Source organism: Heterodontus francisci, chromosome 13 (genome assembly GCF_036365525.1).
Source record: "Heterodontus francisci isolate sHetFra1 chromosome 13, sHetFra1.hap1, whole genome shotgun sequence".
Classification (NCBI taxonomy): Eukaryota; Metazoa; Chordata; class Chondrichthyes; order Heterodontiformes; family Heterodontidae; genus Heterodontus; species Heterodontus francisci.
The window spans coordinates 54,518,441-54,545,558 of NC_090383.1; the positions used below are offsets into that span (position 1 = coordinate 54,518,441).

The 27,118-nt window shown below is 45.6% G+C and overlaps 1 protein-coding gene across 1 annotated transcript in view; it reads right to left on the bottom strand.

The window, feature by feature from the left end:
- si:zfos-1056e6.1 (uncharacterized protein LOC107988029 homolog) overlaps positions 1 to 27,118 on the bottom strand; it is a 175,469-nt gene that overhangs the window by 107,748 nt on the left and 40,603 nt on the right. The gene's annotated exons all lie outside the window — the stretch shown is intronic.

The window sequence follows — 27,118 nt, forward strand, 5'->3', positions numbered from 1 at the left end:
CACTGCTGCAAGTCACACACACATCTCACAGCTTACATAAATTTCCAGTTATTCAACGATGGCAGTCACATCACCTTGCACCACACTCACTGACATATTTCACTCTCTTCCAGAACAAGGTGGCACACAATTGGAGGCAGCAGTACCCAATGGCAGTGGGCAGGCGCGGATGCATCTCCTTAACCCCATGAAGCAGACAGTACTGCCACTCATTGGTGTGGCCACAACTGAGGCTATGCCCAGCAGCAGGGCTGAATTTATCGAGGATGATGATACATTCCTACCTAATATCCCTTCTCACATCCTGCTACACTGTCATCGCAAAATCTCTTTTGAGTTATCAGCTACAGATAATGTAACCATGTACTGCTTGCTTTCCCCCACCATTCGTTCCCTTACTCCAACCCTTCCCCTCTGCCTTTCTACTTTCAGATACCCAAGGACTGCTGCATGGCCAGGCAGTAGTGAGGGAGGCTGAAGTTCTAGAGGAACAAAAACCTGATGAAGAAGCATCAGCCAGAATTTTACCAGCCCCTTGGAGGTGGGAATGCAGACGGGGGTTGAGGGCTGGTAAAATAGCATTTGCCCACATCGGGCAGGCTCCCTGACGTTGTCCTGCTATCAGCCGATTTTTCCAAAAGTGGCTGGCGTGGCAGATCACTGGCTGACTGACTGGAGGGGGGCAGACACTGAAGACTCTTAAGGAGCCAATCGAGCAGGATTTTCCCAGGTGATTTTAATCCTACCAGTGGCAAACAGGAAGCATGGAGGCTCACCTACTGCAATGAGGTGAGTTATCAGCACCAGCAGAGTTGTGAAGATAAATGGAAGGTCTGTGAACCTGTCTGCAGTGTTTCCTCAACCAAGCCAAGTTATCACATTTGGAGGCTCTGCAGAGGGTGGGGCCAAAGTGATTTTTTTACTGGAAAGGTGTCTCCCAGGTCCTAAGCAGCTACTGGGGGCAGAACAATGGTTCCAGGGCGGCTCAAGCCAGTGGAGGCTTCATCTGGGAATGGGGTTAGTATTTTCAAACTCTGATTTCTCCAGTGAGGGGGTGAGTAGCCCAAAGATGGGCAGCCAGCCACATGGTGTGGCTGTGTAGAAGCCAGAACAGTTCCAGTGGCTTGAGGAAGCCATTGGAGGTGGATGATGAGGGGCAGAGAGGACAGCCTGGTCACAGAAGGCACTACCCAATTTACGTGTACTGGCAGAGGCTGAGGTTCATTGAGATGTCTATGCACCAATTCCTATGCAGACTGCACTTCTCCAGGGAGGTGATGGTGGAGCTGAACGGAATGTTGGAACTGGAGCTGAGGCCACTGGGAAGTGACAGCCACCCAATGCCTGTCACCTTGGAGGTGTCATTGGCACTCAATTTTTTTCACCAGCAGATCATTCCAAGGATCATCTGGAGATCTTTGTGGCATCTCTCAGTCAGCGGCCCATTGCGGCATAAAGGAGGTCACAATTGTCATTTACTGTCAGACTGGCCAATATATCAAGTTCCCAACCAATCAGGTCAGTCAGGCTGAGAGAGCAGTCAGCTTTGGGGTCATGCTGGATTTCCTCAGGTGCAGGGGGTCATTTACTGCACTCATGTGGTCATCAAGGCTCCCTCACAGCAGCCAGGTGCCTTTGTGAACAGAAAGTGCTTCCACTTGTTCAATGTTCAGGTCGTGTGTGACCACCATAAGCAGTTCATGCAGGTGGAGTGCGGGGTTTCCAGGAATCTGCTACAACTCATACATCCTTAGGCAGTCCCAATTGCCAAAGTTCTTCAGGCCACCCGAGAGCCTTCATGGCTAGATCTGGGGGATCAGGGTATCCACTGAAGTCATGGCTTCTGACATTTGTACGCAACCCCAACACACAGGCAGAGGACACATATAACCACTGTCATATGACTACAAGGGCTACCATCAAGCAGGCCATTGGCTTGCTGAACATGAGGTTTTGATGCCTCAAAAAATCTGGAGGAGCCCTGCAATATGAACCCTCAATTCTGCATATTAGCCCATCTGCCGCACATTGTACAAGTTGGCGCTCCACAAAGGAGTAGTTGGAGCCAGAGGAAGACACTGAATGAGCTGCATCCTCAAAGCAGAAATGTGATCATGAGGCACCTCAACAGGTGCCAAATGAAGGCGGGGGTGTCAGGGGCCCCCAGGCCACAGGACACTGACAAGCGTGGTAGGGAGAGGCACAACTCTCAGATCTGCAGATGTTTCACTTGAGGACAAGCAAAGGTGCATTCTGAGCCAAGAATCTCTCCCCCAGAGGTGTGCTTGCTGACCTGTCATCAGAGACCCCCAGCATCTCTGTGTGCCCATAACCAGAATGTGCAAAGGCCTTCATCAAACCAGGTACTCACGAGTCCCTCGCCTTTACAGACCATGCTGTCATTGGATTTAACATCTGGTTACTATTGCATTGAAATAAAAATACAATTCATTAGAGATTGCATTTCACCAACTTTAACTTTCATTATATATCAAACACGCTTACATGTAGCAAAATAATATCACGCAGTGAACCCCAAATGCTAGTCCATGCATTTAGGTGCACACTTATAGTAACTCTTATGGGGTGCTCCCCCTGGAGTTAATGTGGAGGCAAACTGCTGCCTTTCTTGATCCAGTGTATTAGGCGGACGTGGCCTGCGTCCTTGGGGTACCTGAACCCTACTGGGGCCAGGCACATTTAGAGCAGGAGCCACCTCAGTAATCAGAATGGAATCCAGCAAGTGTGCCGCCATTGAAGGGACTGAAGATGTGTCTTCAGTTGTGTAAGCGCCCGGAGAGGAGTTCCCATTGCCTGAAGCCTGCCCCTCCCCGCCATCTGAAAACTCACTTTCACTCCTGTGGTCGTCTGGAGGGGTTGAGCTCTTGGTAACGGGGAGATGCATGACTGGCCCATCTCACCCATGCATTGCTCCATTGACCTCATGGATGAGGCCATGCGCTGGATGTCTGTTCACAGCCCCTGCATTCAATCAGTCCTACTCTCCATGTGTCTCCCCATGAGGGTTGCCACTCTCTCAATAGAGGAGGCCATGCTTTCACATGTCAGAGAGATAGAACCAATAGGACTCCTCCATCGTTTGCACATGGGACTTCACTGCCTCAGGTAACTCCAACAGATCTTCACACATTTAATGCAGCAGCTGAAGCCTCTGCTGCTTTACTGCTGACACACGAGACTCGTCATCTGCATGGAGTTGCACATCGTTGGGCCTCCTTTCACTCCTCCAAGGGAAAGTGGCTGCAGCTGTCATTGCCTCCACTACCTCCTCTTGTGCTCTATGAAGTGCTCACCAGATTGTGCCACCCACGCTACACATGCAGCAGAGCCCACCAATGTGCATTTTTCTGTGCCGATAGAGGTTCTGCTAGAATTAGGTGATGCAGTCTGTTCGCATGGCATTGTATTCTGTGAGCTTTTAAGTGCTGCTGCATTTCTGGTTTGTCCCTCATCTGCTGCTGGACCAGGTGGCCAGAAAATATTAAAGTCAACCAAGGCCTCTTGCCTCCTCTTGGTTAGGAGCTTCCAGTGGCAGTAAAGGTGCCACATGCCAGACATGGTGTAGGGAATATGGGATGCAGCCAGATCTTTAAGGACTCTCCATATCTTCTACACCTGCCTCGCCCTCAGTGACAGGCTACCCTGCATTGACTCATCTGATGTGTATGGCCTCCTCCTTCATCAGTGTCACCACAGCGATAACATCAACTCCACCTCCAGTCCATTGGCACCCTCTGGCATTCCGAGTGCGCTCTCCCGCAAGCATGAGCATAGGCAGCGTCAGTACTGTCTCATGGCGCCTATGTGCTGGTCACTCTGGGGCATTGTAAACGTGCAGCACAGAGCCACTGGGATGGCATGGTGAGGTAGCCATTCAGCCACCTCAATGCATCATTCACCCATGTCTGAGCATGGGTCTCGGGTAAATGATAACTGGATGTCTCAATGTCAACATTGGTGCCTGGTGTTGCCCATGCATGGGTCTACCACTTGGCCTCACGTATCGTTGGCGCTCTTGCTATGAGAGCATTTTTCTTATTGTAAAATATGTTTTAAGGGCTTACAGTTGAATTAGGGACACTGATTCAACTGGAATCTTGAAGAAATGCTGAACGTTGTGGTTTTTGGGGGGGGGGGAAAGTCACCAGAAGATTCCTAGACTTGGCTTGTAAACAAGTCTTACTGGAAGACACCTGTCTGTGGATAATCACCCAGCAGGGGTTGTTTTGAGTCGGGGAGATGTTTACAAAGAAGTGACAGGTCAAGATTTACAACGGTCAGGAGGCTTGACTTTGGGACTGTTTTCAGTTTCAATTTGAACAGTTGCAAAAGACAACTGCTTTTTGCCTGCCAAAGACCCAGTTCTCTCTCTCTTGAAAATAGCGTGTCAGTTTCCTATTTCCTCCTGTAGTTGAAGAAACCCTGAATATTTGAAGAAACGCTGCGTATCGAATGTATGGGAACTGAAACCTCTGTTGCTGCATTTCTTGAAAAGCCTACCCAAACTGATCTTCAACATCGCTGTTTAGTTTAGTTTAGAGATACAGCACTGAAACAGGTCCTTCGGCCCACCGAGTCTGTGCCAACCATCAACCACCCATTTATACTAACCCTACACTAATTCCATATTCCTACCACATCCCCACCTGTCCCTATATTTCCCTACCACCTGCCTATACTAGGGGCAATTTAGAATGGCCAATTAACCAATCAACCTGCAAGTCTTTGGCATGTGGGAGGAAACCGGAGCACCCGGAGGAAACCCAGGCAGACACAGGGAGAACTTGCAAACTCCACACAGGCAGTACCCAGAATTGAACCCGGGTCGCTGGAGCTGTGAGGCTGCAGTGCTAACCACTGCGCTGTTCTCGGAAGATCCCAGTGACAGCTGCTGACACACATTTGGGATGCCAAACCAAAACAAAGGACATCTTTCCATATCTTTTTTTTGTCTTCAAGCACAATCAGTATTCATCTTAAGTGGTTGGTTTTCCTGTTTTGGTTTACAGTGTTTAAACAAAAATTCCTTTCATTTTTCCAGTTAACCGGTGTGTATGTGTGTGTGTTGGAGAGGCTAAGATAAATAAGGGGCTTTAATATTTCAATTTATGTGTGCATGTTTTATTGGTTAAGACATGTTTTTTAATAAACTGATAATTTTGTTGTCTATTAAAGAAACCTGGTTGGTGTGTTTTATTCTGGGAAATATAGAGTATATGATTGACCATATTGGTAAGTGGGGAAATTTAAATATATATTGTGACCTGCGGAAAAGATGGACTAGAACAAACAGTGCACTCCTCCTGCCTCGGTCATAACACCTTTCAATTAATACTGGGCTTCCAGTTGCCAACTGTAAATGCCACTCACCGTTCCTGACTGCAGCAAGGCATTAAATCTTTTCCTGCACTGGACCCAGGTTCTGGCAACAACACCTTGGCTGCTCACGACATCTACCACTTCCAGCCACGTCTTCTTGGTGACACTTGCTGGCCTTCTCCTCTCATCTTCTGGAAAGCGGACCTGCCACATTTCACAGACTGCTTCCACAAGTGCATCAAGGGAGGCAGCGCTATAGCATGGGGCAACCCTTCCTATTTCTGTCACCATTGCTATACTGCCTTCTCAGCTGTCCACCTTCTCCTTCTTGCCTCTGGGTTCAAGCTGGCTGACTGCTGCACAAGTGTCTTTAAAAATCCCAGCTGCGTACAAGCTGCTGGCAGTAGGGCCTGACTGCCACCCTTAATTGGACGCCTCCCCACTAGCAGCCCCTTAATTGGCTGCTAATGGTAAAATGAAGGGGTAAGTCCCACCGCCCGCTTGTGCATCCTGGCGCCACGCATTTCTGCCCAATGTCGGGACCTCCACACGAACAGTAAAATCCTGTCCATCGCCACTCAATGTCTCACTCCAGCCAGGTCACACTCCAACCATACCGACTCAGGTATTGGCACTGCGCAAACTTTAGAGGGTAGTATAGAGGCAGGATCTGCATGTGTGTGAGCCACTGGGCACAAGGGGGCCGCAGCCAGGACAAGGTGTCAGCTCCTCAAAGGGGACTCAGATGAGGACTTCAATGATGCATCGTCTGATGGCTGATGACTGAGCTTCCATTGCAGCATAAGCAGAAGCCACCTAACGCCTCAATGCTGCAGTGGAAGCTCAGACTGAGCTCATGAAATATTATTTTGTTAACATGCAAACTCAGTTTGCTGCCGTGCAGGCTCAGACCGCTGCCATCATGGCTGCTGATACCGGTCAAAGGGGCTTTCAGGATTTCACAACAGTCCAGCAAACTGTGCTCCAGTAGAGTTCTCGGATTACTTAGACACCACCCCTGGTAGCTCCTTGGAGAATGTCCTCTGTCAGGATGGCAGCATTTGTCCTCCCAGCACTGCCAGTCTGTCAGTGCCCTTGCTCTTGCCTGTCAGCCAGCCATCCCAGACTGTTGCCTCCGATGCCGCGTCGGTGTACTCCAAAGCCAGACTTTCTAGGCACAGGATTGCTCGAGGTTGTCCTGCAAGGCCAAGTGTAGTCTCCTCCACTGAAAGTCAACAGCTCCCACCAGCCATGCTGCAGCCACAGGGGTAGAACTGTGTAGGAGCACTAGGCCAAGCGAAAGTACATAGAAGACAGGCACTAAGGGAATGCACAAGTTAACTTTTCTAGGTTTGTTGGATAAAGTTGACATGGAATGTTTGATTTGTGGTGGCTTTTATTTCAGGACTGTGGCCCAGAGTAATGATGGGCTCGAACAGAGGGATGATAAGGCGTGAGACTGCTGTACAATGGTGATCTGGGGTTGTACTCACAGAAACTGGAATTGAATGAGGCACTCAAATACAGCCGTCTATAAAGTGCCAGTGCCAGCTGCATCACCCCTTCATCCGCATCCTCCTCTTTCTCCTCCTTCAGTGCTTGCTGAATCCATTGCAGCAAGGGCAGTATCCTCGCGATGGCCAGGTTGTAGAGGATGCAGAAGATCATCACAAATTGGAACACTCGGTCCTGTGAGTACTGGAGGGCTCCTCCAGAGCGGCCATGGAAAGATACACTGTGGTACAGCGAAGGTTCACTAGATTGGTCCCTGGGATGAGAGGGTTGTCCTATGATGAGAGGCTGAGTAAATTGGACCTATTTTCTTTCAAGTTTAGAAGAATGAGATGTGATCTCATTGAAACTTACAAAGTTCTGAAGGGGTTTGACAGGGTAGACACTGAGGGGTTGTTTCTGCTGGCTGGGGAATCTGAAACACATGGGCACAGTCTCAGGATAAGAGATAAGCATTTAGGACTAAGATGAGGAGAAATTTCTTCCCTCAAAGGTTGTGAATCTTTGGAATTCTCTACCCCAGAGGGTCGTGGATGTTCCATCATTGAATATATTTAAGGCTGAGATAGACAGATTTTTGGTCACTCAGAGAATCAAGGGATATGGGGAGTGGGCGGGAAAGTGGAGTGAAGCCCAAGACCAGCCATGATGGTATTGAATAATGGAGCAGGCTCTATGGGCCATATGGTCCACTCCTGCTCCTATTTCTTATGTTCTTATGAGGCAGTGGAATCTTTGCTTCAGCACCCTAATTGTCTTCTCATGGCAGTACGGCTGTCTGTGTACGCTTATTGCCTTGCATGGTTAGGTTGCGGAGGGAAGTCATGAGCCATGTGTAGAGCAATAGCCCTTGTTGCAAAGCAGCCACTCTCTCATGTGACGTGGTGGCTGAATGATTGAGGAAAGAGGGAACTTGCATACAATGAATGCATCATGACTGCTGCCAGGATCCAGGGCATTCACCAGCATGCTGTGCATGGTCACATACCAACTGCACATTCGTCGAGTGGTGCCCTTTGCGGTTGCAGTACAACTCAGCATTTAGATGTAGTGCCTGCAAAGCCGCAGGTGTACAGTCGCTGGCACCCTGCACCATGAGGAAGCCCGCTATACTGACAAACGCGCATGCACGGTCTACCTGCTTCTCTTTATTCAGGGAGAACACAATGAAGTCCCCTCTCCTGGCAAACACAGCCTCAGTCACCTCTCTGATGCAAGAGTGGACAGAAAACAGAGATTTTACAGATGTCACCTGCTCCAACCTGGAAGGATCCCGATGAACAGAAATCTATGGTCATGATCACCTTCGCAACTGCCAGCACTGTCCTTGCCCTAATCTGAGGTTGAAAACTTGGTTGAAAGAGATGACAGAGTTCTGAGAGCACCTCTATTGTGAATCACTGATGACACACTCACTGCTCCTGCCTTAACTAGAGATAAGAGGTGTGCTCCCAAAAGATACAAGATGGATAAGGCCTCCTGCTAGCGAGCCCTTTTCCCCCTCCTCCTCCTCCCTCTGTGAGCACCTTGTTTTCTTATTTGCTGCTTCTGGACCATCTCCTTCTCATGCTACAGACCAAGGGAGACAGTGACTATAGCACCCTTGACAGAGAGCAAGTGGTGTGTGCAAAGCCCCTACAGTCACAACCAAGGCCTTCACCACTGTAATCTCTTCAAACTCCCAGCACTTCCACAATTTCAAAGAGGCAATCGGAAGTAACCTGTAACTGACTTGCAAGTATGAGACGATCACTTTAAATCGCGCTGGTGGGGGGGACTCGTTCCTACTACCTACTGCTGAACGTATGTTTGGCTATGGGAGGCTAAGACAGGGCATTAGCTAGAGCGGCAAGGTACAAAATGGCAGCACTGGCATCAAATCAGCATGACAGACTGGCTGGCATCACGATCTGCCCAGTCTACATCCTTCCAGCGCACACCCCTAACACCCATGCTACTGACTTTCCCGAAATGGCCTCCAACATAGGAAGTGCTGCAAGTGTCCACATGTGGTGCAGATGCCATTTTGGTTCCAAATCAGCACTCATTGCGCCAAACCTACAGGCACTACAGAGCCCAATTTTACAGCCACAGTCTCTCTTTATAATGACACTGAGTCCATCTGAAATCCCTCCCCCCACATTAGTGAGCTGCACCTTAACACTGAAATGTGGGCAGCTTGTTTGACATAGGTTAATGGGTCCCAGCCACCAAAATAGTTTGGACCTCTCATACATTTCATCAGGCTGTCTGCCTGATGACCCAGTCTATCAGCACAAATTCAATGCCTGTTAAAATTGACCCAAACAGAGGAGCAGAAAGAAAGATGAAGCAGATGTGACAACAAGAAATAAAGGAATATAAAGACAAAGAAAGAGGGCTACAAAGAATAGAAGACACAGAAAAATAAATACATACAGGCAATTAAATATGTTATACAATATCTAATGTTGTATTGCTGGCAGCAAGCAGAAAATAATTCAGCATCTCAGTTTAGGCAACAGTTCAACTTCTGATGATGCTCTAACCATTGGGAAATAGCAGGAGTGGAGAAATAAGGACTGGAATTTTACGTTGCAGCAGTGATCCCACATACCAGCTAAAAAGTTGAGGGGGGGAGGGGGGGGGGAGCCCGCCAACGACGACCCTGGAAGCCACATAGCAATTTTACGTGGCCCAGGCCTTTAACTGGCCTCGGTCGGAGCTTCTCCCACTCTAAGGCAGGAAGTCCTCCTCCAAGGCTGTTGGCCAATCAGAGGGTGGAGAGCTCTTCAGTCCCAGCAGTGCCACTGGGAACAGTGGCCACTGCTGGGAATGCATCCAGCCAGGACTAGCAACAATGGAGGAGGCCCTGGAAAAGGTAAGTGGGATCGGGACTCACTGGGGAGGGCCCCAGCAAAGCGGGGGAGTGGGGGTGTCGATTGAGAGAGGAAGAGGTGTTCTAGCAGGGGTGGCGTGTACCTTGTGAGGCACAGGGTTGCCGATCAGAAGAGCCACCCCCAACCTGCAAGGAGGCCACTAGGTATTCCTGGGCAGCCTCCTCAGGTGTTGAAATGCCTGTCTATCACTGGTAATATGCCAGCGGCAGTGGCAATTAATTGGTCACTTAAGGGTCTCAGTTGGTCTGGGATAGGCTGGCCATTTGCGACCCCACCTCCCACTCAATTTTACATCCCCCCTGCTTCCCAGCCTGCACCGGAGGAGGGGGCGGTGGTGGTGTGTAAAATTTTGGTCAAGATCTGATCCATATAATTCCCTGAGCAACGTCATAGGAGACCTACAGATTTTATTGTAAAGTGGATGGATGTGTTTTGCTGAAATTTTCCGAGTAATCTTGCATACGCTATTTCCGACATTACACAGTAAAATATACCGAATAACTTCCCCCAATATATTACAAAGTGCATTAGAAGGCAAGTTATTTTAATCATGAAGAAAATTTTGTGTGAATAATAGTCATCCATGGCATAATGATTAAAATAGAAACATTACATTTCAAAAGGTTCCACTAATGCCAATTCATTGTTTATATCTAATAAATTTACAGAGCCACCCTTGCGGATATACGATATTTTTGTTCCAATTGTTACATTCTCAAATTTGATTAAAAGCTCAGTGACAGTACACAATTTTTTAAATCAAATTTGCTTATATAAGGGAGTGTACAGTTTTAAATGATCATTTGACTTCAGGAAGATGTTGTAAACAAGGGATTAGCTATTAATCCCATGTTTGTAGGAGAGTTGAAGATCTTTCTTCCTGAAGTCAAATGATCTTTGATCAGATTACACTAATATCACAATAAGGCAATGGGCAATTAAAGTTAATAGAAAGATTGTTGTTATTTTGGAGTATCAACAATTAATGGAGTAGAGTTTGGGCACAATCGCTGATCCAAGTGCAAAGTGCACTGAAAATTGCACCCATTTGCGAAGTGTTTTTTTTTAGTTTCCCTGCATTCATTTGCCAAAAACAAAATCTACCATGAACCAGCAGAATCAGGCAGCATCCTAATACATCATTTTTTTTAAATTTGCTTTAAAAAATATTCCTTGACATACTTAAGAATGGCAACTTGGTAATGTTTGACGAATACCACTGAAAATGGATGCATCATGAAAAAGCATTTTTAATCACAGTGCCAATCTGTGAGTAACCCAATTTTAAATTACTGAAAATGACTTTTAAAAAATATTCAGAACCATTTGCTTGTTATATCGGGCTACAGTAGTCAGTTTCTTAGAAAAAGAACCAGCTTAATTTTTAGAGCCTCCTTGAAGACACAATTTAACGGAAACTCCCAGTGGTGATGAGTTCATCCTGGGGGCATGGTATAGCCACTTTTGTGGGCAGGGCTGACTTCCAGAGTGATGTTTATTAAACTAAAGCAAAAGATTGTGGAAACTCGATTTGCACTGAGCATACTTTCCACTTAAAACTCTACTATCATTTGCAGACGTTACCCCAATTTGGACAAATTGCATCAAATAAAATCAGCACAACCAAGTGGAAACTCTACTCCGATGTCTTGTTTTGGTGCCTTTCCTGCCAGTTTCTGCTTCTTTTTCCAGATGTTCCTATTACTTGAACTTATTCCTCGCATTGCCATCTCAGTCACCTTTCACACTTCTTGCAGGGAGTTTCTTTCCCTGTTTAACAGTTAAATGACTCCAGGACGATTGGACCAGATTGTATACTTTAAATAATTAAGAGAACAGTCAGAACAGTAGTTACATTTTTAAGACCTTTACAAACACACGAATATACTAAAATGAGGATATTGGATAGTGTCTCACGTAAACTTGATACTTAAAACAGGATTGAGACATGAATCAGCAAGTTCCAGACCAGCTAATTTAACACCAGTAAAGAAGGTAGCATCGTCACCTTGCCCTTACCAAGTTACATATAATTCAATTAACTTGTTTTGACATAGGATCAAACACCCTTGGCAACTATCCCAACACATGATTAGCCTAAGAGGCAACATAGGGATAGCACTTTAGTTAATAATCATCAGTTCAGTGGAATGGTCATTGACCTGAAATGTTAACTCAGTTTCTCTCTCCACAGATGCTGCAAGACCTGTTGAGAATTTCCAGCATTTTCTATTTTTAATACACAAATCTTTTCTCTTTATACTTATGCCAATCAAAACCAATCTACATCACCAATCTGCATTATTTTACATTTAATCGCATTGACATCTATTTACCATTTTTTAACCCATCCACTTAATTTGTCTAGATCTTTGAATTTTATTTATCTACTCTACACAAGAAATTTTTATGCTGAAATCATATTGGATCACGAAATGAGTAGTTACTGAAGTTGATTTTCATCTACATTTAAACAAGACAGCATTAGAACCATTAAACAGCCTGTTGGATTTCTGATCATGAATCATAAACTAAGATGCGCCAAATCATTTGTCTTTAGATTGTGATATTGCAAATGGCTTTGTTGAAGTTAATAAATCACATCGTTACAGTTTTAAATGAGCTGCAGATGGTAACAATTTATTCATCTAAATGGGCTAACCAATTCACTTAAACATGGTAAAATATGGAAAGCCACAAGGAAATTAGAATTAGAACATTAGAACATTACAGCGCAGTACAGGCCCTTCGGCCCTCGATGCTGCGCCGACCTGTGAAACCATCTGACCTACACTATTCCATTTTCATCCATATGTCTATCCAATGACCACTTAAATGCCCTTAAAGTTGGCGAGTCTACTACTGTTGCAGGCAGGGCGTTCCACACCCCTACTACTCTCTGAGTAAAGAAACTACCTCTCACATCTGTCCTATATCTTTCACCCCTCAACTTAAAGCTATGTCCCCTCGTGTTTGCCATCACCATCCGAGGAAAAAGACTCTCACTATCCACCCTATCTAACCCTCTGATTATCTTATATGTCTCTATTAAGTCACCTCTCCTCCTCCTTCTCTCCAACGAAAACAACCTCAAGTCCCTCAGCCTTTCCTCGTAAGACCTTCCCTCCATACCAGGCAACATCCTAGTAAATCTCCTCTGCACCCTTTCCATAGCTTCCACATCCTTCCTATAATGCGGTGACCAGAACTGCACGCAATACTCCAGGTGCGGTCTCACCAGAGTTTTGTACAGCTGCAGCATGACATCGTGGCTCCGAAACTCGATCCCCCTACTAATAAAAGCTAACACACCATATGCCTTCTTAACAGCCCTATTAACCTGGGTAGCAACCTTCAGGGATTTATGCACCTGGACACCAAGATCTCTCTGTTCATCTACACTACCAAGAATCTTCCCATTAGCCCAGTACTCTGCATTGCTGTTACTCCTTCCAAAGTGAATCACCTCGCACTTTTCCGCATTAAACTCCATTTGCCATCTCTCAGCCCAGCTCTGCAGCCTATCTATGTCCCTCTGTACCCTGCAACATCCTTCGGCACTATCCACAACTCCACCGACCTTAGTGTCATCCGCAAATTTACTAACCCACCCTTCTACACCCTCTTCCAGGTCATTTATAAAAATGACAAACAGCAGTGGCCCCAAAACAGATCCTTGCGGTACACCACTAGTAATTAAACTCCAGGATGAACATTTGCCATCAACCACCACCCTCTGTCTTCTTTCAGCTAGCCAATTTCTGATCCAAAGCTCTAAATCACCTTCAACCCCAAATCACCTTCAACCCCATACTTCCGTATTTTCTGCAATAGCCTACCATGGGGAACCTTATCAAACGCCTTACTGAAATCCATATACACCACATCCACTGCTTTACCCTCATCCACCTGTTTGGTCACCTTCTCGAAAAACTCAATAAGGTTTGTGAGGCACGACCTACCCGTCACAAAACCGTGCTGACTATCGCTAATGAACTTATTCTTTTCAAGATGATTATAAATCCTGTCTCTTATAACCTTTTCCAACATTTTACCCACAACCGAAGTAAGGCTCACAGGTCTTTAATTACCAGGGCTGTCTCTACTCCCCTTCTTGAACAAGGGGACAACATTTGCTATCCTCCAGTCTTCCGGCACTATTCCTGTCGACAATGATGACATAAAGATCAAGGACAAAGGCTCTGCAATCTCCTCCCTAGCTTCCCAGAGAATCCTAGGATAAATCCCATCTGGCCCAGGGGACTTATCTATTTTCACACTTTCCAAAATTGATAACACCTCCTCCTTGTGAACCTCAATCCCATCTAGCCTAGTAGCCTGAATCTCAGTATTCTCCTCGACAACATGTTCTTTCTCCACTGTAAATACTGACGCAAAATATTCATTTAACACTTCCCCTATCTCCTCTGATTCCACACACAACTTCCCACTACTATCCTTGATTGGCCCTAATCTAACTCTAGTCATTCTTTTATTCCTGATATACCTATAGAAAGCCTTAGGGTTTTCCCTGATCCTATCCGCCAATGACTTCTCGTGTCCTCTCCTTGCTCTTCTTAGCTCTCCCTTTAGATCCTTCCTGGATTGCACATTGAGATTTCATTCATTTAAGCAGATTATTTACTGATTAAATATTTGATTAAAATAAACCTCATTGTACTAAATAGCTGGTGTTCAAAAACAATTAATGTATTTATTATTTGAATATAAATGTGTGGGGTCCATCAGAAATACCAGCCAACAGATTGGAGAGGTTAACTTTGCCCTCAAAGACAAAGCCACCCTGAGGCTATCACAGTAAGCCTTTTAACTGTATAGAATGATTTAACAAGCGTCAAGTCAACATTATTAAAGCCACCTCGCAATTTTATTAGATTATAGATTGTACTTTTGTTGCAGGCAAATTTTAATTTGATATTTTTGAGCAGCAGGTACAATAAATATATATGATTAAAATAGTTCACCAAAATCTGTACGGTTATTTTTAATGATTTTGGGAACTTTTATTGGGCTTTTCCTACTTTTCGTACTGAAAGACTATTCTGCCACCTGTGGAATCTGTATCGAGTATGTATTCTGTGTCATTATTTTTGTATTAACAAACATATACCTGATAGTCATTAACAAATGAAGCTACATAAATTCATTGTAATACCTGTATCCTTGGATGTGTAAATTTTAATATTAGTTATTCAAACCCCTCTTTGTAGCAAACAAACAAGTATACAGTAATTGACCTGCACAAGGTTGTTTGACACCATATAACCTAAAATCTGTCAAGCTTTGCAAAACTGTTAACTGAAAGAAGAATCCTGACACTCGTAAAATTAATGGAATTGCTAACACATAGTGGTAATTGCAGCTATAGTATACATATATAATTCTCATACTATTAGCTACTGTTAAATCACATATAAGTGCTGACCCTTGTGTAAAAATATACCATATTGGAGTCATGTGAATCATTGGGAAAGGGATAAAAATACTCAACAGCACATTTTCCAAAGTGGAGAGATGCTGGTTGCATCAGATCTAGATACATGGGCTGGAATTTTACACCACCCCAATGGGACGGATGGTGGTGGGGGTGGGTGGCGTGAAATGGAGCGGGAGGCCCCGGGAGGCTTTCCCGAGCCGGGAGTTCGCCCCCACCCCTTTACATTCGCCGGGGGGAGCAGAAAATGGCCCGCCTGCCCTAGGCCAATCAAGGCCCATAGGTGGCCATTTAACGACCACTTAAGGGCCTTCGTCCACCTCCACGTGGATTTTACGTGCGACAAGCAGGCATCCTGCAGTCAGGAAAAGCCGCCTGTAAAAACCAGGCGGCTGAGATCGTCCCGGGGGGTGGTGGTTTCGGGGAGGCCCTGCTCATCAGGCACAGGGTGCCCGATGGAAAGCCGCCATCACTACCCCAACCACCCCCAGCACCCAACACGCCCCAACCAACCACCCTTGCCTCGCCGGGGCCTGACCGATTACCCTCAGCGAGGCAACTAAAACCTGTCTTCCCTGCTCCATGTCTTTGGCTGGGCTGCAGTCACAGCAGTGGCCACCACTCCCGGTGGCGCTGCTGGGACTAAGAGCTGCCAGCCCACTGATTGGCCAGCGGCTCAATGTGGCGGAACTTCCTCCCTCAAGCGGGTGGAAGTCCCTCCTCAGAACAATTAAAGCCTGGGGACCCATAAAATGCGGGTCGGATCTCCAGGTGAGGTGGAAGCGGGTTCGCCACTGACCTTTTCAGTCGATGACTGGTTCCCGTCCACCCAACATGAAATCCCGGCCATGCTGTCCCACCAGAACTGGAATATCACAACTGTAAATTAACATAATGCAGAAATAAAAACAAAGTACTGGAAATACTCAGCAGGTCTGGCATTTAACATTTCAGGTCTGTGATCTTTCACCAGTGTTCTCTCACTGTCTTCAGTATTCACCCTTTACGTCCTTATTCTACAACCACCTCCGCCTTCGCCATCCAATTAAGTTCAGCAGGCGGGTTTCCAAGGCCGGAGCGCAGAGTATCACAGGCCACTCCAATGCAGGCCAGCAGCCCCCACTGTAAAATCAGTGGGAGTGCTGCAGAGGGCCACACTGATGGAGCAGCAGAGAGGCACTGCAGCTGCCATTAGCATCCACAGAGTATCTGAAAGGTGCATGAATATGGCCAGCGTAGACATCCGTCTCCATTATTTCAGAGCACAATGGCAAGGCTGCGATACGGGCAACCAGCAGCTTTCCCATTTGCTGCCACTGAGCTCCTCTGCAACGTGAACATTAATGGTGCTCTGATCTCTCACTGCGAGTCCATCTCTTCACTTACCAGGGAGCTAAAACAGTGGGAACAGCCAAAACAGTGGGAAGCCCAGGCGCCATTCACAAGATTGCCTCGCATTCTGTTCAACTGTTCCAAATTACATGTAAATTGTCTGCCTGTAGTTGTTGGGCAACAATTGCTACTTTTAGTCCACCTCTGGCAAATACACACAGAGGCAGGAAAGCATTGGGGAGCCGACCCAACACACAACTTTTTTTATTTCCTCTTGTCCCTGCCTCTAAATCCACCTCTGCGAAGCTAGTAAGATTTTCCCCCATGGAGTGCCTCCCACACATACAATTTACGAAAATTACAGGATCTATACTCTCAATAAAAGTTTACTCCCACGCCTATGGGACATTGTCCTAACTCTGAAGTATTCTCTTGCATTATAGGAACATAGGAACAGGCCTCAAGCCTGCTCTGCTATACTGATGGAAAGCAAGATAACTGATACCAGCACAGACCATGCTTGTGAGATCCCAATTTAATATGTGGAACTCCTGCAGAATGTTGAGTGCTGGCTGGTCTGCATAATGGAAGTTGACAATCATAATTCTCTTCTGATTTTGCTTCAGTTCTGAGTCTAGTATGTCATTTTTATTTTACCATGCAATTAAAAAGTGAACTGCTGGACACGAGGATGTTTGATTCTCTGATTGAATGGAAAATGTGGTAAAAAAAAATTTAATTTCTCAGCATTGCTGTTCCTTTTTTATTAATTATGAAATAGAAACTTTGCTGCCTCTATCTGTTTTAGCCATTTCTTTTATCCAGACACTTGAGGGTTTTCTGTAGGAGCCCTAGTAAAACTGCATTTCCTAGCTAACTTTGCAAGTTCACCATTATGTCAAAAGAGTCATTTCTTCTTTTCATCCTGCGTATGTATTTCCATCCTACATACATATATCCACAATTTTTAATTCCCATTTCCCTCAAAACTTCTTTCATTTGAGAACCACTTAACGAGTAACTAAAACCATTTCTCTATAATTATTGTGGGTGGGGAGAGGGAAGAGCCGGGTCTTGACAAGTCATATTGGTGATGATGCCAATTGTTTTCAATTGACGCCTTCTGCTCTCCTACAAACAAAAGTGGCCCATGGTTTTAACGACAGGCGGCAAAGCCCCCAAAATTTCAAAGTCACTATTGCAAGTGTCTGTGTCATAAATGAGGTGTGACAGTACTGGAATGGAACAGAAAGAGTTATCAGAATGTTATGTGCTACTGCCAGACAGCTACACAAACACAACAACTTTCTCTTAGGTCTTCACACTTAACTTTCTGAGGCCTACAGCATACAGCACAGAAGGAGGCCCTTCGACCTACTGCATCTGTGCCAGATCTTTAAAACAGCTATCTAGTTTCTCCCATTCACCTGCTCTTTTCCAATATCTCTGCAATTTTTCCATTCCAAGTAGAATCATGAAATCATAGAATGGTTACAACACAGAAAAGGGTCATTTGGCTTGTCATGCCTGTGCCAGCTCTCTGCTAGAGCAACTCAGCTAATCCCACTGCCCCACCCTTTCCCTGTAGCCCTGCAATTTCTTTTCTCTTCAGGTGCTTTTCCAATCCCTTTTTGAAAGCCCCAATTGTATTTGCCTCCACTTCACTCTCAGGCAGTGCATTCCAGATCCTAAGCATCCACTGCATAAAAAAGTTTTTCCTCATGGTGTCATTGGTTCTTTTGCCTTAAATGGGTGTCCTCAGGTTCGCGACCCTTCTGCCAAAAGGTACAGTTTCTCTCCATCGACTCTGTCTAGTTCCCTCATGATTTTGAATACTTATATCAAATCTCCCCTCAACATTCTCTTCTCTAAGGAGAACAGCACCAGCTTCTCCAATCTATTCACATAACTGAGGTCCCTCATCCATGGAACCATTCTCATAAATCTTTTCTGCACCCTTCATGTCCTTCCGAAAGTGCAATGCCAAGAATTGGACACAAGACTCCACTTGAGGCCGAACCAGAGTTTTATAAAGGTTCATTATAACTTTCTTGCTTTTGTACTCTATGCCTCTTTTTAAAAAGCTCAAGATCCCATGTGCCTTTTTAACTGCGTTCTCAAATCTGCCCTGCCAACTTCAACAATTTGTGCACCTATACCCTCGGTCTCCCTGTTTCTGCACCCCCTTTAGAATTGTGCCATTTGTTATATATTGCCTCTCCTCATTCTGCACACAAAAATTTACCACTTCACACTTCTCTGCATTAAACTTCATCTGCCATGTGTCCACCCATTCCACCAGCCCACGTCCTCTTGAAGTCTATCGCAATCCTACTCACAGTTCACAATACTTCCAAATTTTGTGCCATCTGCAAATTTTGAAATTGCGCCCTGCACATCAAAGTCTAGGTCATTGATATATACCAAGAAAAGCAGTGATTCTAGTACCGACCCCTGGGAATCCCCATTGTATACATGCCACCAGTCTGAACAACAACCGTTCACCACTACTCTCTGTTTCCTGTCATTCACCCAACTTTGTATCCATGTTGCTACTGTCACTATTTATTCCATGGGCTTCACCTTTACTGGTAAGTCTATTATGGGGCACTTTATCAAAAGTCTTTTGGAACTCCGTGTACACCACATCAACCGCATTACCATGACTGGTACCATCTCTGGTACCTCTTCAAAAAACTCAATCAAGTTAGTGAAACTCAATTTGCCTATAACAAATGGGCTTTCCCTAATCAACTTGCACTCGTCCAAGTGACTGTTAACTTTGACCCGGATTATCAACGCTAAAAGCCTTCCCACCTCCAAGGTTAAACGGACTGACCTATAATTGTTGGGTTTATCCCCACAACCTTTCTTGAACAAAGGTGTAACATCTAACATAATGTAGGACAAAGTATACAAGAAGAAATATTGGGTGCTTGTGATAACGGGACGGCAGTAATCATGGGTGATTTTAATCTGCACATAAACTGGAAAAATCAGATTGGCAATAGTAGCCTGGATGAGGAGTTTATGGAATGCTTTCAAGATAGTTTCTTACAGCAGCACATTCTAGAACCAACCAGAGAGCAGGTTATATCAGACGTGGTATTGTGTAATGTGACAGGATTAAATAATGACCTCAGAGTAAAGGCACCTCCAGGTAGTAGCGACCACAATATGATTAAATTTTGCATCCAGTTTGAAAGAGACAAGAGTGGGTCTAAGACGTTAAATAATGGCAACTATGAGGGCATGAAAGCTGAGCTAGCTGAAGTGAACTGGGTGACTAGGCTAGGAGATAGATTAATAGAGAAGCAGTGGCAGACATTCACGGGGATATTTCAGAATACTCAGAATAAGTATATTCCCACTATAAAGAAAGATTCGAAGGAGAGGGCCCACCATCCGTGGTTAACTAAAGAAGTTAAGGAAAGCATCAAAGTTAAGGAAAAGGCATATAATTGTGCAAAGATGAGTGGCAAGTCAGATGATTGCCATTCTTTATATTCTGACCAAAGAATGACTAAAAGGTTAATCGGGAGAAAGAAATGAGAGTATGAGCGGAAGCTAGCTAGATATTTTTAAATGGATAGCAAGAGTTTTGACAGGTATTTAAAAAAGAAAAGAGTAAGTAAACTGAATGTTGGTCCTCTAGACAGTGAGAATGGGGAGTTAATAGTAGATAATAAGGAAATGGCAGATGAAGTAAACAAATATTTTGCTTCTGTCTTCACTATAGAGGATACAAAAATCATTCCAGTAATAGCTGTAAATCAGGAGGTGAAAGGAAGAGAGGAACTTGGGGAAATTACAATCATTAAGAAAGCAGTACTGACCAAACTAATGGAGCTGCGAGCTGACAAGTCCCCGGGTCCTGATGGGCTTCATCCTAGGGTCTTAAAAGAGGTGGCTAATGAGGTAGTAGATGCATTGGTGTTAATTTTTCAAAATTTGCTAGGTTCTGGAAAATAGCAAATATAACCCCTCTATTCAAGAAATGGGGGGGGGAGGCAGAAAACAGCAAGTTAGCTTGACATCTGTCCTGGGGAAGGTGTTAGAATTGATCATTAAAGAGGCTATGGCTGGGCATTTAGAAAAACTCAGGGTAATCAGGAATAGGCAGCATGGCTTTGTGAAAGGGAGATCATGTTTAACCAATTTATTGGAGTTCTTTGAAGATGTGACATGTGCCGTGGATAAAGGGGAGCCTGTAGACGTACTGTACTTGGATTTCCAGAAGGCATTTGACAAGCTGCCACATAAAAGGTTATTGTGCAAATAGGAACTCACTCAAAGGGAGGCGGTGGCATAGTGGTATTGTCACTGGACTAGTAACCCAAAGACCCATGGTATTTCTCTGGGGACATGGGTTCGTATCCCATCACAGCAGAAGGTGGAATTTGAATTTGATTAATAAATCTGGAATTAAAAAGCCAGTCTAATGACGGCCATGAAACCACTGTCGATTGTTGTAAAAACCCATCTGGTTCAATAATGTCCTTTAGGTGTGGGTGGGGGGTTTAAATCCCTGAAAAATATCAGCGGATTGGAAACCAACACGATCCACCCACATCTGGATTTTACTGGGGTGCATTTGGAGGTAAGCGGGAAACCCTTGTGTTGCTGTCGGGTCAGTTGTTTAAATATTTATAGAATTAATGAATGGAGTCTTTAATTCTGAAATCTGGCTTTAACAGCTAGAGAATGGATTTCTCAAGCTGTGTGGAACTCGCCAGTCAGCAAGGTGAGTGCACTGCGGACAGGCATTGTTCAATAAAACAGGCTGGAAAGCAGTGAAACTGCATAGATTCTGCCGTGACTATGGGCAAGGCTTGTGTTCACAGCACTTTTTCTGAGAGTGTGCTTTCACTGCTTCACAGGTGATTTCCAATTTTTTGGAAGCCATTTCAGCTACCTTGGATGTTATTCACTTTAATCTCAATTTGCCTGCTGTCAGCCTTCAGTAGAGCAAAGGAGCAGTTTATGCAGCTCTACCTTGGACCTCTGATGAGGAACAAGAGGAGCAGCACCAGCAACACTAACAGCCACAGGAGCAACACCTCCAGCAGCACTAGCTGCATTCTCCTCAGACACCCGCCACTCCACAGGACAGAGGGGATGGATACAGCCTCAAGCTCAAAGTAGGCGATACCCCTAACACAGGCAAATGGTTTACAGACAGAGGTTCAGCTTTCTCGAAATGTATGAACATCAGTGCGTGAGGAGGTCATCCTTTTCCGGTAGGTTGTTGCCAACATCTGCGCCCTCCTGGAGCAAGACCTCCTTCCCAGTGGACCAGGTGGGCACGCACTACCAGTGACTATCATGCCAATTGTCACTGGAGGGCAACCCCTGGTTCTCTGTTTCTCCCTGGAGTTGTGTTCTCTCTTCTTTAAGGAGAGAAAGTAGAGAGTTGTTTGGGTGAGAAATGGATTTTTTATCATTCTTTCATGGGTCGTGAGCATTTCTAGAAAGGCCAGCATTTGTTGCCTATCTCTGATTGCCCTTGAGAACATGGTGGTGAACTGCCTTCTTGAACCACTGCAGTTCATGTGGCATAGGTACATCCACAGTGCTGTTTGGGAAGGAGTTCCAGGTTTCTGACCCAGTGACGGTGAAAGAGCAGTGATATTCTTGAAGGCAGGATGGGTGTGATTTGGAGGAGAACTTGCAGGTGGTGGTGTTCCCATGCATTTGCTGCCATAGAGGTCATGGGTTTGTATAAGGAAGCTTGGCGAGTTGCTGCAATGCATCATGTAGATAGTATACACTGGCTGCCACTGTGCACCAGTGGTGGGGGGAGTGAATGTTTAAGGTGGTGGATGGGGTGCCGATCAAGCAAGCTAGCTTTGTCCTGGATGGTGTTGCACTTCTTGAGTGTTTTTGGAGCTGCACTCATCCAGGCATGTGGAGAGTATTCCATCACACTCCTGACTTGTGCCTTGTAAATTGTGGACAGGCTTTGGGGACTGAGGAGGTGAGCTACTCACTGCAGAATTCCCAACCTCTGACCTGCTCTTGTAACCACAGTATACACATGGCTGGTCCAGTTCAGTTTCTGGTTAATGGTAACCCCCTGGATGTTGATGGTGGGGGATTAAGTGATAGTAATGCCATTGAAAGTCAAGGGGAGATGGTTAGATTCTCTCTTGTTGGAGATGATCAGCGCTTGGCACTTATGTGGCATGAATGATACTTGCCACTTATCAGCCCATGCCTGAATGTTGTTCGGGTCATGCTGCATGTGGACACGGACTGCTTCAGCGTCTGAGAAGTTGCGAATAGTACTGAACATTGTACAATCATGAGCGAGCATCCCCACTTTTGACCTTATGATGGAGGGAAGGCCATTGATGAATCCTAAAGGACATAGTTGCCAGACTGGGCATGCGGCAGGTGGTGAAGGAACCAACAAGAGGGGAAAACATACTTGACCTCATCCTCACCAATCTGCCTGCCACAGATACATCTGTCCATGACAGTATTGGTAGGAGCGACCACCGCACAGTCCTTGTGGAGACAAAGTCCCGCCTTCACATTGAGGATACCCTCCATCCTGTTGTGTGGCACTACCACTGTGCTAAATGGGATAGGTTTCAAACAGATCTGGCAATGCAAAACTGGGCATCCATGAGGCGCTGTGAACCATCAACAGCAGCAGAATTGTACTCAACAATAATCTGTAACCTCATGGCCTGGCATATTCCGCACACTACCATTATCAGCAAGCCAGGAGACCAACCCTGGTTCAATGGGGAGGCCAGCAGCAGCACCAGGCACACCTAAAAATGAGATGTCAACCCTGTAAAACTAGAACACAGGACAACAAGCATGCTAAACAGAAAAAGCATGATGAGATATACAGCATGAAGCAATCCCATAACCAATGGATCAAATCAAAACTCTGTAGTCCTACCACATCCAGTCGTGAATGGTAGGGAACAATTAAACAACTAACCAGAGGAGGAGGCTCCACGAATATCCTCAACCTCAATGATGGAGGAGCCCAGCACATCTGGGCAAAATACAAGGCTGAAGCATTTGAAACCATCTTCAGCCAGAAGTTCTAAGTGGATGATCCATCTCAGCCACCTGATGAGGTCCCCATCACAGATGCCAGTCTTTAGCCAATTCGATTCACTCCATCTGATATCAAGAAATGGCTGAAGGCACTGGATACCGCAAAGATTAAGGGCCCTGAAAACATCCCAACAGTAGTACTGAAGACTTGTGCTCCAGAACTGGCCATGTCCCTAGTCAAGCTGTTCTAGTACAGCTACAACACTGGCATCCACCCCACAATGTGGAAAGTTGCCCAGGTATGCCCAGTCCACAAAAAGCAGGACAAATTCAATCCAGCTAATTACCTCCCCATCAGTCTACACTTGATCATCAGCAAAGTTATGTGAGGTGTCGTGGACAGTGCTATCAAGTGGCACTTACACAGCAATAACCTGCTCACCGATGCTCAGTTTGGGTTCCGCCAGGACCACTCAGCTCCTGACCTCATTAGAGCCTTTGTCCAAACATGGACAAAATAACTGATTTCCAGGGGTGAGGTGAGAGTCATTGCCCTTGACATCAAGGGAGCATTAGACCGAATATGGCATCAAGGAGCCCTAATAAAACTGGAGTCAATGGGAAATAGGGGGAAAACTCTCCACCGGTTGGTGGCATGCCTAGCAGAAAAGAAGATGGTTGTGGCTTTTGGGGCCAATCTACATAGCACCAGGACATCACTACAGGAGCTCCTCAGGGTAGTGTCGCGGCCCAAAGATTTTCAGCTGCTTCATCAATGGCCTTCCCTCCATCATAAGGTCAAAAGTGGGGATGCTCGCTCATGATCGTACAATGTTCAGTACCATTCGCAACTTCTCAGACGCTGAAGCAGTCCGTGTCCACGTGCAGCATGACCCGAACAACATTCAGGCAAGGGCTGATAAGTGGCAAGTATCATTCATGCCACATAAGTGCCAAGCTCTGATCATCTCCAACAAGAGAGAATCTAACCATCTCCCCTTGACTTTCAATGGCATTACTATCACAGTGGCGCAGTGGTTAGCACTGCAGCCTCACAGCTCCAGCGACCCGGGTTCAATTCTGGGTACTGCCTGTGTGGAGTTTGCAAGTTCTCCCTGTGTCTGCATGGGTTTCCTCCGGGTGCTCCGGTTTCCTCCCACATGCCAAAAGACTTGCAGCTTGATAGGTAAATTGGCAATTATAAATTGCCCCTAGTATAGGTCGGTGGTAGGGAAATATAGGGACCGGTGGGGATGTGGTAGGAATATGGAATTAGTGTAGGATTAGTATAAATGGGTGGTTGATAGTCGGCACAGACTTGGTGGGCCGAAGGACCTGTTTCAGTGCTGTATCTCTAACTAACTAACTAACTTAATCCCCCACCATCAACATCCAGGGGGTTACCATTGACCAGAAACTGAACTGGACCAGCCATGTATATACTGTGGCTACAAGAGCAGGTCAGAGGTTGGGAATTCTGCAGTGAGTAGCTCACCTCCTGACTCCCCAAAGCCTGTCCACAATTTACAAGGCACAAGTCAGGAGTGTGATGGAATACTCTCCACATGCCTGGATGAGTGCAGCTCCAAAAACACTCAAGAAGTGCAACACCATCCAGGACAAAGCGAGCTTGCTTGATCGGTACCCCATCCACCACCTTAAACATTCACTCCCCCCACCACTGGTGCACAGTGGCAGCCAGTGTATACTATCTACATGATGCATTGCAGCAACTCGCCAAGCTTCCTTATACAAACCCATGACCACTATGGCAGCAAATGCATAGGAACACCACCACCTGCAAGTTTCCCTCCAAATCACACCCTATCCTGACTTTCACCGTCACTGGGTCAGAAACCTGGAACTCCTTCCCAAACAGCACTGTGGATGTACCTATGCCACATGAACTGCAGTGGTTCAAGAAGGCATTTCACCACCATGTTCTCAAGGGCAATCAGAGATAGGCAACAAATGCTGGCCTTTCTAGAAATGCTCACAACCCATGAAAGAATGATAAAAAATCCATTTCTCACCCTAACAACTCTCTACTTTCTCTCCTTAAAAAAGAGAGAACACAATTCCAGGGAAAAACAGAGAACCAGGGGTCGCCCTCCAGTGACAGTTGGCTTGATAGTCACTGGTAGTGCGTGCCCACCTGGTCCATTGGGAAGGAGGTCTTGCTCCAGGAGGGCGCAGATGTTGGCAACAACCTACCAGAAAAGGATGACCTCCTCACGCACTGATGTTCATACATTTCGAGAAAGCTGAACCTCTGTCTGTAAACCATTTGCCTGTGTTAGGGGTATCGCCTACTTTGAGCTTGAGGCTGTATCCATCCCCTCTGTCCTGTGGAGTGGCGGGTGTCTGAGGAGAATGCAGCTAGTGCTGCTGGAGGTGTTGCTCCTGTGGCTGTTAGTGTTGCTGATGCTGCTCCTCTTGTTCCTCATCAGAGGTCCAAGGTAGAGCTGCATAAACTGCTCCTTTGCTCTACTGAAGGCTGACAGCAGGTAAGTTGAGATTAAAGTGAATAACATCCAAGGTAGCTGAAAGGGCTTCCAAAAAATTGGAAATCACCTGTGAAGCAGTGAAAGCACACTCTCAGAAAAAGTGCTGTGAACACAAGCCTTGCCCATAGTCACGGCAGAATCTATGCAGTTTCACTGCTTTCCAGCCTGTTTTATTGAACAATGCCTGTCCGCAGTGCTCTCACCTTGCTGACTGGCGAGTTCCACACAGCTTGAGAAATCCATTCTCTAGCTGTTAAAGCCAGATTTCAGAATTAAAGACTCCATTCATTAATTCTATAAATATTTAAACAACTGACCCGACAGCAACACAAGGGTTTCCCGCTTACCTCCAGATGCACCCCAGTAAAATCCAGATGTGGGTGGATCATGTTGGTTTCCAATCCGCTGACATTTTTCAGGGATTTAAACCCCCCATCCACACCTGAACTCGCACCCACCTGGCAGTTACAATTCTGCCCATTGGGTGCAGGCATCATTTTGGCTCTGATTACTGAAATTAAGCACCGACTTTAGTTCATGTAAGTTTTTTTTTGGAGGACCCCTGAAAACCTTCTCACAGATCCCCGATTGAGAACTTATGGTGTAACTGATCGGTGCTGTCAATTTCATATATATGCAGCAGCTTGTCATTGACAGTGTACAGATGTATTTTTATGCCTAGTCTGCTATTTTCTTAGTAATAAATCAATATAAAAATTATCATACCTTCATCATGCTTCAGTGTGAAATGTACATTCAGCACCCTCAAATTGTTTGGATTTGTTCATCCTTCTGAATCAGTACCCACAGTGTCTTCAGAAAATTTATGTAATTAATTGGCATAACATTTGACTTCTTACGTATTCAGTGCCATCTTTAGATAATATTAGACAATAAAACAACCGTGCTCTGTGTACTGCATTAAAAAATAGCAAACTGGGGCAAAACAGTAAGTTTAAATCAGTGTTACACTTGACCAGAAATTTTGTATTAAAGTACAGGGCAGTGACAATACTTGCATTTCTAAAGTACTCCTCACTGGTAGAGAGAACTAGGCAGGGAGTTTCAAAGAA